The 13,715-nt window shown below is 38.7% G+C and overlaps 17 non-coding genes across 17 annotated transcripts; all 17 read right to left on the bottom strand.

Annotated features, from left to right (window-relative positions):
* Positions 1 to 732: 732 nt before the first annotated feature.
* On the bottom strand, positions 733 to 805 carry TRNAK-CUU (transfer RNA lysine (anticodon CUU)). Its single transcript has one exon. It is a non-coding gene; the product is annotated as a tRNA-Lys (tRNA).
* Positions 806 to 2,002: 1,197 nt separating this feature from the next.
* TRNAA-AGC (transfer RNA alanine (anticodon AGC)) lies at positions 2,003 to 2,075 on the bottom strand. Its single transcript has one exon. It is a non-coding gene; the product is annotated as a tRNA-Ala (tRNA).
* Positions 2,076 to 2,420: 345 nt separating this feature from the next.
* TRNAK-CUU (transfer RNA lysine (anticodon CUU)) lies at positions 2,421 to 2,493 on the bottom strand. The gene has a single exon. It is a non-coding gene; the product is annotated as a tRNA-Lys (tRNA).
* Positions 2,494 to 3,243: 750 nt separating this feature from the next.
* Positions 3,244 to 3,316, bottom strand: TRNAK-CUU (transfer RNA lysine (anticodon CUU)). The gene has a single exon. It is a non-coding gene; the product is annotated as a tRNA-Lys (tRNA).
* Positions 3,317 to 3,669: 353 nt separating this feature from the next.
* On the bottom strand, positions 3,670 to 3,742 carry TRNAA-AGC (transfer RNA alanine (anticodon AGC)). The gene has a single exon. It is a non-coding gene; the product is annotated as a tRNA-Ala (tRNA).
* Positions 3,743 to 4,932: 1,190 nt separating this feature from the next.
* Positions 4,933 to 5,005, bottom strand: TRNAK-CUU (transfer RNA lysine (anticodon CUU)). Its single transcript has one exon. It is a non-coding gene; the product is annotated as a tRNA-Lys (tRNA).
* A 353-nt stretch (positions 5,006 to 5,358) lies between these two features.
* TRNAA-AGC (transfer RNA alanine (anticodon AGC)) lies at positions 5,359 to 5,431 on the bottom strand. The gene has a single exon. It is a non-coding gene; the product is annotated as a tRNA-Ala (tRNA).
* A 345-nt stretch (positions 5,432 to 5,776) lies between these two features.
* On the bottom strand, positions 5,777 to 5,849 carry TRNAK-CUU (transfer RNA lysine (anticodon CUU)). The gene has a single exon. It is a non-coding gene; the product is annotated as a tRNA-Lys (tRNA).
* Positions 5,850 to 7,046: 1,197 nt separating this feature from the next.
* Positions 7,047 to 7,119, bottom strand: TRNAA-AGC (transfer RNA alanine (anticodon AGC)). The gene has a single exon. It is a non-coding gene; the product is annotated as a tRNA-Ala (tRNA).
* Positions 7,120 to 8,308: 1,189 nt separating this feature from the next.
* On the bottom strand, positions 8,309 to 8,381 carry TRNAK-CUU (transfer RNA lysine (anticodon CUU)). The gene has a single exon. It is a non-coding gene; the product is annotated as a tRNA-Lys (tRNA).
* A 353-nt stretch (positions 8,382 to 8,734) lies between these two features.
* On the bottom strand, positions 8,735 to 8,807 carry TRNAA-AGC (transfer RNA alanine (anticodon AGC)). The gene has a single exon. It is a non-coding gene; the product is annotated as a tRNA-Ala (tRNA).
* Positions 8,808 to 9,578: 771 nt separating this feature from the next.
* On the bottom strand, positions 9,579 to 9,651 carry TRNAA-AGC (transfer RNA alanine (anticodon AGC)). Its single transcript has one exon. It is a non-coding gene; the product is annotated as a tRNA-Ala (tRNA).
* A 1,189-nt stretch (positions 9,652 to 10,840) lies between these two features.
* TRNAK-CUU (transfer RNA lysine (anticodon CUU)) lies at positions 10,841 to 10,913 on the bottom strand. The gene has a single exon. It is a non-coding gene; the product is annotated as a tRNA-Lys (tRNA).
* Positions 10,914 to 11,684: 771 nt separating this feature from the next.
* TRNAK-CUU (transfer RNA lysine (anticodon CUU)) lies at positions 11,685 to 11,757 on the bottom strand. The gene has a single exon. It is a non-coding gene; the product is annotated as a tRNA-Lys (tRNA).
* Positions 11,758 to 12,529: 772 nt separating this feature from the next.
* TRNAK-CUU (transfer RNA lysine (anticodon CUU)) lies at positions 12,530 to 12,602 on the bottom strand. Its single transcript has one exon. It is a non-coding gene; the product is annotated as a tRNA-Lys (tRNA).
* A 353-nt stretch (positions 12,603 to 12,955) lies between these two features.
* TRNAA-AGC (transfer RNA alanine (anticodon AGC)) lies at positions 12,956 to 13,028 on the bottom strand. The gene has a single exon. It is a non-coding gene; the product is annotated as a tRNA-Ala (tRNA).
* A 345-nt stretch (positions 13,029 to 13,373) lies between these two features.
* On the bottom strand, positions 13,374 to 13,446 carry TRNAK-CUU (transfer RNA lysine (anticodon CUU)). The gene has a single exon. It is a non-coding gene; the product is annotated as a tRNA-Lys (tRNA).
* Positions 13,447 to 13,715: the final 269 nt, after the last annotated feature.

The raw sequence follows: 13,715 nt of genomic DNA, 5'->3' as shown, positions 1-13,715 counted from the left end.
TGCAGACTCATCATTTTTTATTAAGGAAAACCTTTTCTGGATATTCCTCTGCTCTTGTTTTGCAAGGAACTTCACTTTTATACATCCTTCAGAGGAAAGAATGTCAAGTAAAATAAGACGAAATGAAAATGGAAGGTGTGAAATTTTCATTTTGAGATTGCATAAGAAATCAAATTCCTCTCACGTGCTATAGAATACCTAAACACTTTTGATTAAACCACTTTAGTTGTTATAATGACACCAAATTTGAAAGCCATCTGTGACTTTTCTGTTCTTACTCTGCAACAACCATGGCAATTACAAGTTAAAAAGTAAAATGTATGCAAATTTTAGAATGGAGAATGCGGGCATCGATCCCGCTACCTCTCGTATGCTAAGCGAGCGCTCTACCATTTGAGCTAATTCCCCTGTGTGCTCACTCAGCATCACATTTCAAAAGTAACGTTACTGCTGTCCACACTTTATTTTAAGTCTAATTGCCCATAACATGAGTGTTCAGTTCACTCCTAACTGATGCCTTAACTACACCTAGGGGATGTTTTAGTACTTGAATAGGAGTGAAATCACTGTATGTTAACCTAGACTCAGGCCCTACCTAATCTTGGAGATACATTTCTCATGAATGAGTAACCAAGGGAGATACAATTTTTAGGAGTTAGTGCATGTCTAATGCAAGATTAATCACCATATTATGAGAGCCAATGCAATCATCCAGCAAAAAATACTCGTTTTCGCCCAACGTGGGGCTCGAACCCACGACCCTGAGATTAAGAGTCTCATGCTCTACCGACTGAGCTAGCCGGGCTCCCACTTAAATATGGTATGCAGACTCATCATTTTTTATTAAGGAAAACCGTTTCTGGATATTCCTCTGCTCTTGTTTTGCAAGGAACTTCACTTTTATACATCCTTCAGAGGAAAGAATGTCAAGTAAAATAAGACGAAATGAAAATGGAAGGTGTGAAATTTTCATTTTGAGATTGCATAAGAAATCAAATTCCTCTCACGTGCTATAGAATACCTAAACACTTTTGATTAAACCACTTTAGTTGTTATAATGACACCAAATTTGAAAGCCATCTGTGACTTTTCTGTTCTTACTCTGCAACAACCATGGCAATTACAAGTTAAAAAGTAAAATGTATGCAAATTTTAGAATGGAGAATGCGGGCATCGATCCCGCTACCTCTCGCATGCTGAGCGAGCGCTCTACCATTTGAGCTAATTCCCCTGTGTGCTCACTCAGCATCACATTTCAAAAGTAACGTTACTGCTGTCCACACTTTATTTTAAGTCTAATTGCCCATAACATGAGTGTTCAGTTCACTCCTAACTGATGCCTTAACTACACCTAGGGGATGTTTTATACTTCAGGTTGGCATGTTTAGTACTTGAATAGGAGTGATATCACTGTATGTTAACCTAGACTCAGGCCCTACCTAATCTTGGAGATACATTTCTCATGAATGAGTAACCAAGGGAGATACAATTTTTAGGAGTTAGTGCATGTCTAATGCAAGATTAATCACCATATTATGAGAGCCAATGCTATCATCCAGCAAAAAATACTCGTTTTTGCCCAACGTGGGGCTCAAACCCACGACCCTGAGATTAAGAGTCTCATGCTCTACCGACTGAGCTAGCCGGGCTCCCACTTAAATATGGTATGCAGACTCATCATTTTTTATTAAGGAAAACCGTTTCTGGATATTCCTCTGCTCTTGTTTTGCAAGGAACTTCACTTTTATACATCCTTCAGAGGAAAGAATGTCAAGTAAAATAAGACGAAATGAAAATGGAAGGTGTGAAATTTTCATTTTGAGATTGCATAAGAAATCAAATTCCTCTCACGTGCTATAGAATACCTAAACACTTTTGATTAAACCACTTTAGTTGTTATAATGACACCAAATTTGAAAGCCATCTGTGACTTTTCTGTTCTTACTCTGCAACAACCATGGCAATTACAAGTTAAAAAGTAAAATGTATGCAAATTTTAGAATGGAGAATGCGGGCATCGATCCCGCTACCTCTCGCATGCTAAGCGAGCGCTCTACCATTTGAGCTAATTCCCCTGTGTGCTCACTCAGCATCACATTTCAAAAGTAACGTTACTGCTGTCCACACTTTATTTTAAGTCTAATTGCCCATAACATGAGTGTTCAGTTCACTCCTAACTGATGCCTTAACTACACCTAGGGGATGTTTTACACTTCAGGTTGGCATGTTTAGTACTTGAATAGGAGTGATATCACTGTATGTTAACCTAGACTCAGGCCCTACCTAATCTTGGAGATACATTTCTCATGAATGAGTAACCAAGGGAGATACAATTTTTAGGAGTTAGTGCATGTCTAATGCAAGATTAATCACCATATTATGAGAGCCAATGCAATCATCCAGCAAAAAATATTCGTTTTCGCCCAACGTGGGGCTCGAACCCACGACCCTGAGATTAAGAGTCTCATGCTCTACCGACTGAGCTAGCCGGGCTCCCACTTAAATATGGTATGCAGACTCATCATTTTTTATTAAGGAAAACCTTTTCTGGATATTCCTCTGCTCTTGTTTTGCAAGGAACTTCACTTTTATACATCCTTCAGAGGAAAGAATGTCAAGTAAAATAAGACGAAATGAAAATGGAAGGTGTGAAATTTTCATTTTGAGATTGCATAAGAAATCAAATTCCTCTCACGTGCTATAGAATACCTAAACACTTTTGATTAAACCACTTTAGTTGTTATAATGACACCAAATTTGAAAGCCATCTGTGACTTTTCTGTTCTTACTCTGCAACAACCATGGCAATTACAAGTTAAAAAGTAAAATGTATGCAAATTTTAGAATGGAGAATGCGGGCATCGATCCCGCTACCTCTCGTATGCTAAGCGAGCGCTCTACCATTTGAGCTAATTCCCCTGTGTGCTCACTCAGCATCACATTTCAAAAGTAACGTTACTGCTGTCCACACTTTATTTTAAGTCTAATTGCCCATAACATGAGTGTTCAGTTCACTCCTAACTGATGCCTTAACTACACCTAGGGGATGTTTTAGTACTTGAATAGGAGTGATATCACTGTATGTTAACCTAGACTCAGGCCCTACCTAATCTTGGAGATACATTTCTCATGAATGAGTAACCAAGGGAGATACAATTTTTAGGAGTTAGTGCATGTCTAATGCAAGATTAATCACCATATTATGAGAGCCAATGCAATCATCCAGCAAAAAATACTCGTTTTCGCCCAACGTGGGGCTCGAACCCACGACCCTGAGATTAAGAGTCTCATGCTCTACCGACTGAGCTAGCCGGGCTCCCACTTAAATATGGTATGCAGACTCATCATTTTTTTTTAAGGAAAACCGTTTCTGGATATTCCTCTGCTCTTGTTTTGCAAGGAACTTCACTTTTATACATCCTTCAGAGGAAAGAATGTCAAGTAAAATAAGACGAAATGAAAATGGAAGGTGTGAAATTTTCATTTTGAGATTGCATAAGAAATCAAATTCCTCTCACGTGCTATAGAATACCTAAACACTTTTGATTAAACCACTTTAGTTGTTATAATGACACCAAATTTGAAAGCCATCTGTGACTTTTCTGTTCTTACTCTGCAACAACCATGGCAATTACAAGTTAAAAAGTAAAATGTATGCAAATTTTAGAATGGAGAATGCGGGCATCGATCCCGCTACCTCTCGCATGCTAAGCGAGCGCTCTACCATTTGAGCTAATTCCCCTGTGTGCTCACTCAGCATCACATTTCAAAAGTAACGTTACTGCTGTCCACACTTTATTTTAAGTCTAATTGCCCATAACATGAGTGTTCAGTTCACTCCTAACTGATGCCTTAACTACACCTAGGGGATGTTTTATACTTCAGGTTGGCATGTTTAGTACTTGAATAGGAGTGATATCACTGTATGTTAACCTAGACTCAGGCCCTACCTAATCTTGGAGATACATTTCTCATGAATGAGTAACCAAGGGAGATACAATTTTTAGGAGTTAGTGCATGTCTAATGCAAGATTAATCACCATATTATGAGAGCCAATGCTATCATCCAGCAAAAAATACTCGTTTTTGCCCAACGTGGGGCTCAAACCCACGACCCTGAGATTAAGAGTCTCATGCTCTACCGACTGAGCTAGCCGGGCTCCCACTTAAATATGGTATGCAGACTCATCATTTTTTATTAAGGAAAACCGTTTCTGGATATTCCTCTGCTCTTGTTTTGCAAGGAACTTCACTTTTATACATCCTTCAGAGGAAAGAATGTCAAGTAAAATAAGACGAAATGAAAATGGAAGGTGTGAAATTTTCATTTTGAGATTGCATAAGAAATCAAATTCCTCTCACGTGCTATAGAATACCTAAACACTTTTGATTAAACCACTTTAGTTGTTATAATGACACCAAATTTGAAAGCCATCTGTGACTTTTCTGTTCTTACTCTGCAACAACCATGGCAATTACAAGTTAAAAAGTAAAATGTATGCAAATTTTAGAATGGAGAATGCGGGCATCGATCCCGCTACTTCTCGCATGCTAAGCGAGCGCTCTACCATTTGAGCTAATTCCCCTGTGTGCTCACTCAACATCACATTTCAAAAGTAACGTTACTGCTGTCCACACTTTATTTTAAGTCTAATTGCCCATAACATGAGTGTTCAGTTCACTCCTAACTGATGCCTTAACTACACCTAGGGGATGTTTTACACTTCAGGTTGGCATGTTTAGTACTTGAATAGGAGTGATATCACTGTATGTTAACCTAGACTCAGGCCCTTCCTAATCTTGGAGATACATTTCTCATGAATGAGTAACCAAGGGAGATACAATTTTTAGGAGTTAGTGCATGTCTAATGCAAGATTAATCACCATATTATGAGAGCCAATGCAATCATCCAGCAAAAAAATACTCGTTTTTGCCCAACGTGGGGCTCGAACCCACGACCCTGAGATTAAGAGTCTCATGCTCTACCGACTGAGCTAGCCGGGCTCCCACTTAAATATGGTATGCAGACTCATCATTTTTTATTAAGGAAAACCGTTTCTGGATATTCCTCTGCTCTTGTTTTGCAAGGAACTTCACTTTTATACATCCTTCAGAGGAAAGAATGTCAAGTAAAATAAGACGAAATGAAAATGGAAGGTGTGAAATTTTCATTTTGAGATTGCATAAGAAATCAAATTCCTCTCACGTGCTATAGAATACCTAAACACTTTTGATTAAACCACTTTAGTTGTTATAATGACACCAAATTTGAAAGCCATCTGTGACTTTTCTGTTCTTACTCTGCAACAACCATGGCAATTACAAGTTAAAAAGTAAAATGTATGCAAATTTTAGAATGGAGAATGCGGGCATCGATCCCGCTACCTCTCGCATGCTAAGCGAGCGCTCTACCATTTGAGCTAATTCCCCTGTGTGCTCACTCAGCATCACATTTCAAAAGTAACGTTACTGCTGTCCACACTTTATTTTAAGTCTAATTGCCCATAACATGAGTGTTCAGTTCACTCCTAACTGATGCCTTAACTACACCTAGGGGATGTTTTACACTTCAGGTTGGCATGTTTAGTACTTGAATAGGAGTGATATCACTGTATGTTAACCTAGACTCAGGCCCTACCTAATCTTGGAGATACATTTCTCATGAATGAGTAACCAAGGGAGATACAATTTTTAGGAGTTAGTGCATGTCTAATGCAAGATTAATCACCATATTATGAGAGCCAATGCAATCATCCAGCAAAAAATACTTGTTTTCGCCCAACGTGGGGCTCGAACCCACGACCCTGAGATTAAGAGTCTCATGCTCTACCGACTGAGCTAGCCGGGCTCCCACTTAAATATGGTATGCAGACTCATCATTTTTTATTAAGGAAAACCGTTTCTGGATATTCCTCTTCTCTTGTTTTGCAAGGAACTTCACTTTTATACATCCTTCAGAGGAAAGAATGTCAAGTAAAATAAGACGAAATGAAAATGGAAGGTGTGAAATTTTCATTTTGAGATTGCATAAGAAATCAAATTCCTCTCACGTGCTATAGAATACCTAAACACTTTTGATTAAACCACTTTAGTTGTTATAATGACACCAAATTTGAAAGCCATCTGTGACTTTTCTGTTCTTACTCTGCAACAACCATGGCAATTACAAGTTAAAAAGTAAAATGTATGCAAATTTTAGAATGGAGAATGCGGGCATCGATCCCGCTACCTCTCGCATGCTAAGCGAGCCCTCTACCATTTGAGCTAATTCCGCTGTGTGCTCACTCAGCATCACATTTCAAAAGTAACGTTACTGCTGTCCACACTTTATTTTAAGTCTAATTGCCCATAACATGAGTGTTCAGTTCACTCCTAACTGATGCCTTAACTACACCTAGGGGATGTTTTACACTTCAGGTTGGCATGTTTAGTACTTGAATAGGAGTGATATCACTGTATGTTAACCTAGACTCAGGCCCTACCTAATCTTGGAGATACATTTCTCATGAATGAGTAACCAAGGGAGATACAATTTTTAGGAGTTAGTGCATGTCTAATGCAAGATTAATCACCATATTATGAGAGCCAATGCTATCATCCAGCAAAAAATACTCGTTTTCGCCCAACGTGGGGCTCGAACCCACGACCCTGAGATTAAGAGTCTCATGCTCTACCGACTGAGCTAGCCGGGATCCCACTTAAATATGGTATGCAGACTCATCTTTTTTTATTAAGGAAAACTGTTTCTGGATATTCCTCTGCTCTTGTTTTGCAAGGAACTTCACTTTTATACATCCTTCAGAGGAAAGAATGTCAAGTAAAATAAGACGAAATGAAAATGGAAGGTGTGAAATTTTCATTTTGAGATTGCATAAGAAATCAAATTCCTCTCACGTGAAATAGAATACCTAAACACTTTTGATTAAACCACTTTAGTTGTTATAATGACACCAAATTTGAAAGCCATCTGTGACTTTTCTGTTCTTACTCTGCAACAACCATGGCAATTACAAGTTAAAAAGTAAAATGTATGCAAATTTTAGAATGGAGAATGCGGGCATCGATCCCGCTACCTCTCGCATGCTAAGCGAGCGCTCTACCATTTGAGCTAATTCCCCTGTGTGCTCACTCAGCATCACATTTCAAAAGTAACGTTACTGCTGTCCACACTTTATTTTAAGTCTAATTGCCCATAACATGAGTGTTCAGTTCACTCCTAACTGATGCCTTAACTACACCTAGGGGATGTTTTACACTTCAGGTTGGCATGTTTAGTACTTGAATAGGAGTGATATCACTGTATGTTAACCTAGACTCAGGCCCTACCTAATCTTGGAGATACATTTCTCATGAATGAGTAACCAAGGGAGATACAATTTTTAGGAGTTAGTGCATGTCTAATGCAAGATTAATCACCATATTATGAGAGCCAATGCTATCATCCAGCAAAAAATACTCGTTTTCGCCCAACGTGGGGCTCGAACCCACGACCCTGAGATTAAGAGTCTCATGCTCTAGCGACTGAGCTAGCCGGGCTCCCACTTAAATATGGTATGCAGACTCATCATTTTTTGTTAAGGAAAACTGTTTCTGGATATTCCTCTGCTCTTGTTTTGCAAGGAACTTCACTTTTATACATCCTTCAGAGGAAAGAATGTCAAGTAAAATAAGACGAAATGAAAATGGAAGGTGTGAAATTTTCATTTTGAGATTGCATAAGAAATCAAATTCCTCTCACGTGCTATAGAATACCTAAACACTTTTGATTAAACCACTTTAGTTGTTATAATGACACCAAATTTGAAAGCCATCTGTGACTTTTCTGTTCTTACTCTGCAACAACCATGGCAATTACAAGTTAAAAAGTAAAATGTATGCACATTTTAGAATGGAGAATGCGGGCATCGATCCCGCTACCTGTCGCATGCTAAGCGAGCGCTCTACCATTTGAGCTAATTCCCCTGTGTTCTCACTCAGCATCACATTTCAAAAGTAACGTTACTGCTGTCCACACTTTATTTTAAGTCTAATTGCCCATAACATGAGTGTTCAGTTCACTCCTAACTGATGCCTTAACTACACCTAGGGGATGTTTTACACTTCAGGTTGGCATGTTTAGTACTTGAATAGGAGTGATATCACTGTATGTTAACCTAGACTCAGGCCCTACCTAATCTTGGAGATACATTTCTCATGAATGAGTAACCAAGGGAGATACAATTTTTAGGAGTTAGTGCATGTCTAATGCAAGATTAATCACCATATTATGAGAGCCAATGCAATCATCCAGCAAAAAATACTCGTTTTCGCCCAACGTGGGGCTCGAACCCACGACCCTGAGATTAAGAGTCTCATGCTCTACCGACTGAGCTAGCCGGGCTCCCACTTAAATATGGTATGCAGACTCATCATTTTTTATTAAGGAAAACCGTTTCTGGATATTCCTCTGCTCTTGTTTTGCAAGGAACTTCACTTTTATACATCCTTCAGAGGAAAGAATGTCAAGTAAAATAAGACGAAATGAAAATGGAAGGTGTGAAATTTTCATTTTGAGATTGCATAAGAAATCAAATTCCTCTCACGTGCTATAGAATACCTAAACACTTTTGATTAAACCACTTTAGTTGTTATAATGACACCAAATTTGAAAGCCATCTGTGACTTTTCTGTTCTTACTCTGCAACAACCATGGCAATTACAAGTTAAAAAGTAAAATGTATGCAAATTTTAGAATGGAGAATGCGGGCATCGATCCCGCTACCTCTCGCATGCTAAGCGAGCGCTCTACCATTTGAGCTAATTCCCCTGTGTGCTCACTCAGCATCACATTTCAAAAGTAACGTTACTGCTGTCCACACTTTATTTTAAGTCTAATTGCCCATAACATGAGTGTTCAGTTCACTCCTAACTGATGCCTTAACTACACCTAGGGGATGTTTTACACTTCAGGTTGGCATGTTTAGTACTTGAATAGGAGTGATATCACTGTATGTTAACCTAGACTCAGGCCCTACCTAATCTTGGAGATACATTTCTCATGAATGAGTAACCAAGGGAGATACAATTTTTAGGAGTTAGTGCATGTCTAATGCAAGATTAATCACCATATTATGAGAGCCAATGCTATCATCCAGCAAAAAATACTCGTTTTCACCCAACGTGGGGCTCGAACCCACGACCCTGAGATTAAGAGTCTCATGCTCTACCGACTGAGCTAGCCGGGATCCCACTTAAATATGGTATGCAGACTCATCATTTTTTATTAAGGAAAACTGTTTCTGGATATTCCTCTGCTCTTGTTTTGCAAGGAACTTCACTTTTATACATCCTTCAGAGGAAAGAATGTCAAGTAAAATAAGACGAAATGAAAATGGAAGGTGTGAAATTTTCATTTTGAGATTGCATAAGAAATCAAATTCCTCTCACGTGAAATAGAATACCTAAACACTTTTGATTAAACCACTTTAGTTGTTATAATGACACCAAATTTGAAAGCCATCTGTGACTTTTCTGTTCTTACTCTGCAACAACCATGGCAATTACAAGTTAAAAAGTAAAATGTATGCAAATTTTAGAATGGAGAATGCGGGCATCGATCCCGCTACCTCTCGCATGCTAAGCGAGCGCTCTACCATTTGAGCTAATTCCCCTGTGTGCTCACTCAGCATCACATTTCAAAAGTAACGTTACTGCTGTCCACACTTTATTATAAGTCTAATTGCCCATAACATGAGTGTTCAGTTCACTCCTAACTGATGCCTTAACTACACCTAGGGGATGTTTTACACTTCAGGTTGGCATGTTTAGTACTTGAATAGGAGTGATATCACTGTATGTTAACCTAGACTCAGGCCCTACCTAATCTTGGAGATACATTTCTCATGAATGAGTAACCAAGGGAGATACAATTTTTAGGAGTTAGTGCATGTCTAATGCAAGATTAATCACCATATTATGAGAGCCAATGCAATCATCCAGCAAAAAATACTCGTTTTCACCCAACGTGGGGCTCGAACCCACGACCCTGAGATTAAGAGTCTCATGCTCTACCGACTGAGCTAGCCGGGCTCCCACTTAAATATGGTATGCAGACTCATCATTTTTTATTAAGGAAAACCGTTTCTGGATATTCCTCTGCTCTTGTTTTGCAAGGAACTTCACTTTTATACATCCTTCAGAGGAAAGAATGTCAAGTAAAATAAGACGAAATGAAAATGGAAGGTGTGAAATTTTCATTTTGAGATTGCATAAGAAATCAAATTCCTCTAACGTGCTATAGAATACCTAAACACTTTTGATTGAACCACATTAGTTGTTATAATGACACCAAATTTGAAAGCCATCTGTGAATTTTCTGTTCTTACTCTGCAACAACCATGGCAATTACAAGTTAAAAAGTAAAATGCATGCAAATTTTAGAATGGAGAATGCGGGCATCGATCCCGCTACCTCTCGCATGCAAAGCGAGCGCTCTACCATTTGAGCTAATTCCCCTGTGTGCTCACTCAGCATCACATTTCAAAAGTAACGTTACTGCTGTCCACACTTTATTTTAAGTCTAATTGCCCATAACATGAGTGTTCAGTTCACTCCTAACTGATGCCTTAACTACACCTAGGGGATGTTTTACACTTCAGGTTGGCATGTTTAGTACTTGAATAGGAGTGATATCACTGTATGTTAACCTAGACTCAGGCCCTACCTAATCTTGGAGATACATTTCTCATGAATGAGTAACCAAGGGAGATACAATTTTTAGGAGTTAGTGCATGTCTAATGCAAGATTAATCACCATATTATGAGAGCCAATGCAATCATCCAGCAAAAAATACTCGTTTTCGCCCAACGTGGGGCTCGAACCCACGACCCTGAGATTAAGAGTCTCATGCTCTACCGACTGAGCTAGCCGGGCTCCCACTTAAATATGGTATGCAGACTCATCATTTTTTATTAAGGAAAACCGTTTCTGGATATTCCTCTGCTCTTGTTTTGCAAGGAACTTCACTTTTATACATCCTTCAGAGGAAAGAATGTCAAGTAAAATAAGACGAAATGAAAATGGAAGGTGTGAAATTTTCATTTTGAGATTGCATAAGAAATCAAATTCCTCTCACGTGCTATAGAATACCTAAACACTTTTGATTAAACCACTTTAGTTGTTATAATGACACCAAATTTGAAAGCCATCTGTGACTTTTCTGTTCTTACTCTGCAACAACCATGGCAATTACAAGTTAAAAAGTAAAATGTATGCAAATTTTAGAATGGAGAATGCGGGCATCGATCCCGCTACTTCTCGCATGCTAAGCGAGCGCTCTACCATTTGAGCTAATTCCCCTGTGTGCTCACTCAGCATCACATTTCAAAAGTAACGTTACTGCTGTCCACACTTTATTTTAAGTCTAATTGCCCATAACATGAGTGTTCAGTTCACTCCTAACTGATGCCTTAACTACACCTAGGGGATGTTTTACACTTCAGGTTGGCATGTTTAGTACTTGAATAGGAGTGATATCACTGTATGTTAACCTAGACTCAGGCCCTACCTAATCTTGGATATACATTTCTCATGAATGAGTAACCAAGGGAGATACAATTTTTAGGAGTTAGTGCATGTCTAATGCAAGATTAATCACCATATTATGAGAGCCAATGCTATCATCCAGCAAAAAATACTCGTTTTCGCCCAACGTGGGGCTCGAACCCACGACCCTGAGATTAAGAGTCTCATGCTCTACCGACTGAGCTAGCCGGGCTCCCACTTAAATATTGTATGCAGACTCATCATTTTTTATTAAGGAAAACTGTTTCTGGATATTCCTCTGCTCTTGTTTTGCAAGGAACTTCACTTTTATACATCCTTCAGAGGAAAGAATGTCAAGTAAAATAAGACGAAATGAAAATGGAAGGTGTGAAATTTTCATTTTGAGATTGCATAAGAAATCAAATTCCTCTCACGTGCTATAGAATACCTAAACACTTTTGATTAAACCACTTTAGTTGTTATAATGACACCAAATTTGAAAGCCATCTGTGACTTTTCTGTTCTTACTCTGCAACAACCATGGCAATTACAAGTTAAAAAGTAAAATGTATGCAAATTTTAGTATGGAGAATGCGGGCATCGATCCCGCTACCTCTCACATGCTAAGCGAGCGCTCTACCATTTGAGCTAATTCCCCTGTGTGCTCACTCAGCATCACATTTCAAAAGTAACGTTACTGCTGTCCACACTTTATTTTAAGTCTAATTGCCCATAACATGAGTGTTCAGTTCACTCCTAACTGATGCCTTAACTACACCTAGGGGATGTTTTACACTTCAGGTTGGCATGTTTAGTACTTGAATAGGAGTGATATCACTGTATGTTAACCTAGACTCAGGCCCTACCTAATCTTGGAGATACATTTCTCATGAATGAGTAACCAAGGGAGATACAATTTTTAGGAGTTAGTGTATGTCTAATGCAAGATGAATCACCATATTATGAGAGCCAATGCAATCATCCAGCAAAAAACTACTCGTTTTCGCCCAACGTGGGGCTCGAACCCACGACCCTGAGATTAAGAGTCTCATGCTCTACCGACTGAGCTAGCCGGGCTCCCACTTAAATATGGTATGCAGACTCATCATTTTTTTTTAAGGAAAACCGTTTCTGGATATTCCTCTGCTCTTGTTTTGCAAGGAACTTCACTTTTATACATCCTTCAGAGGAAAGAATGTCAAGTAAAATAATACGAAATGAAAATGGAAGGTGTGAAATTTTCATTTTGAGATTGCATAAGAAATCAAATTCCTCTCACGTGCTATAGAATACCTAAACACTTTTGATTAAACCACTTTAGTTGTTATAATGACACCAAATTTGAAAGCCATCTGTGACTTTTCTGTTCTTACTCTGCAACAACCATGGCAATTACAAGTTAAAAAGTAAAATGTATGCAAATTTTAGAATGGAGAATGCGGGCATCGATCCCGCTACCTCTCGCATGCTAAGCGAGCGCTCTACCATTTGAGCTAATTCCCCTGTGTGCTCACTCAGCATCACATTTCAAAAGTAACGTTACTGCTGTCCACACTTTATTTTAAGTCTAATTGCCCATAACATGAGTGTTCAGTTCACTCCTAACTGATGCCTTAACTACACCTAGGGGATGTTTTACACTTCAGGTTGGCATGTTTAGTACTTGAATAGGAGTGATATCACTGTATGTTAACCTAGACTCAGGCCCTACCTAATCTTGGAGATACATTTCTCATGAATGAGTAACCAAGGGAGATACAATTTTTAGGAGTTAGTGCATGTCTAATGCAAGATTAATCACCATATTATGAGAGCCAATGCAATCATCCAGCAAAAAATACTCGTTTTCGCCCAACGTGGGGCTCGAACCCACGACCCTGAGATTAAGAGTCTCATGCTCTACCGACTGAGCTAGCCGGGCTCCCACTTAAATATGGTATGCAGACTCATCATTTTTTATTAAGGAAAACCGTTTCTGGATATTCCTCTGCTCTTGTTTTGCAAGGAACTTCACTTTTATACATCCTTCAGAGGAAAGAATGTCAAGTAAAATAAGACGAAATGAAAATGGAAGGTGTGAAATTTTCATTTTGAGATTGCATAAGAAATCAAATTCCTCTCACGTGCTATAGAATACCTAAACACTTTTGATTAAACCACTTTAGTTGTTATAATGACACCAAATTTGAA

Source organism: Triturus cristatus, chromosome 4_1 (assembly GCF_964204655.1).
Source record: "Triturus cristatus chromosome 4_1, aTriCri1.1, whole genome shotgun sequence".
Lineage (NCBI taxonomy): Eukaryota > Metazoa > Chordata > Amphibia > Caudata > Salamandridae > Triturus > Triturus cristatus.
This window is presented reverse-complemented; position numbering and strand designations above follow the sequence as displayed.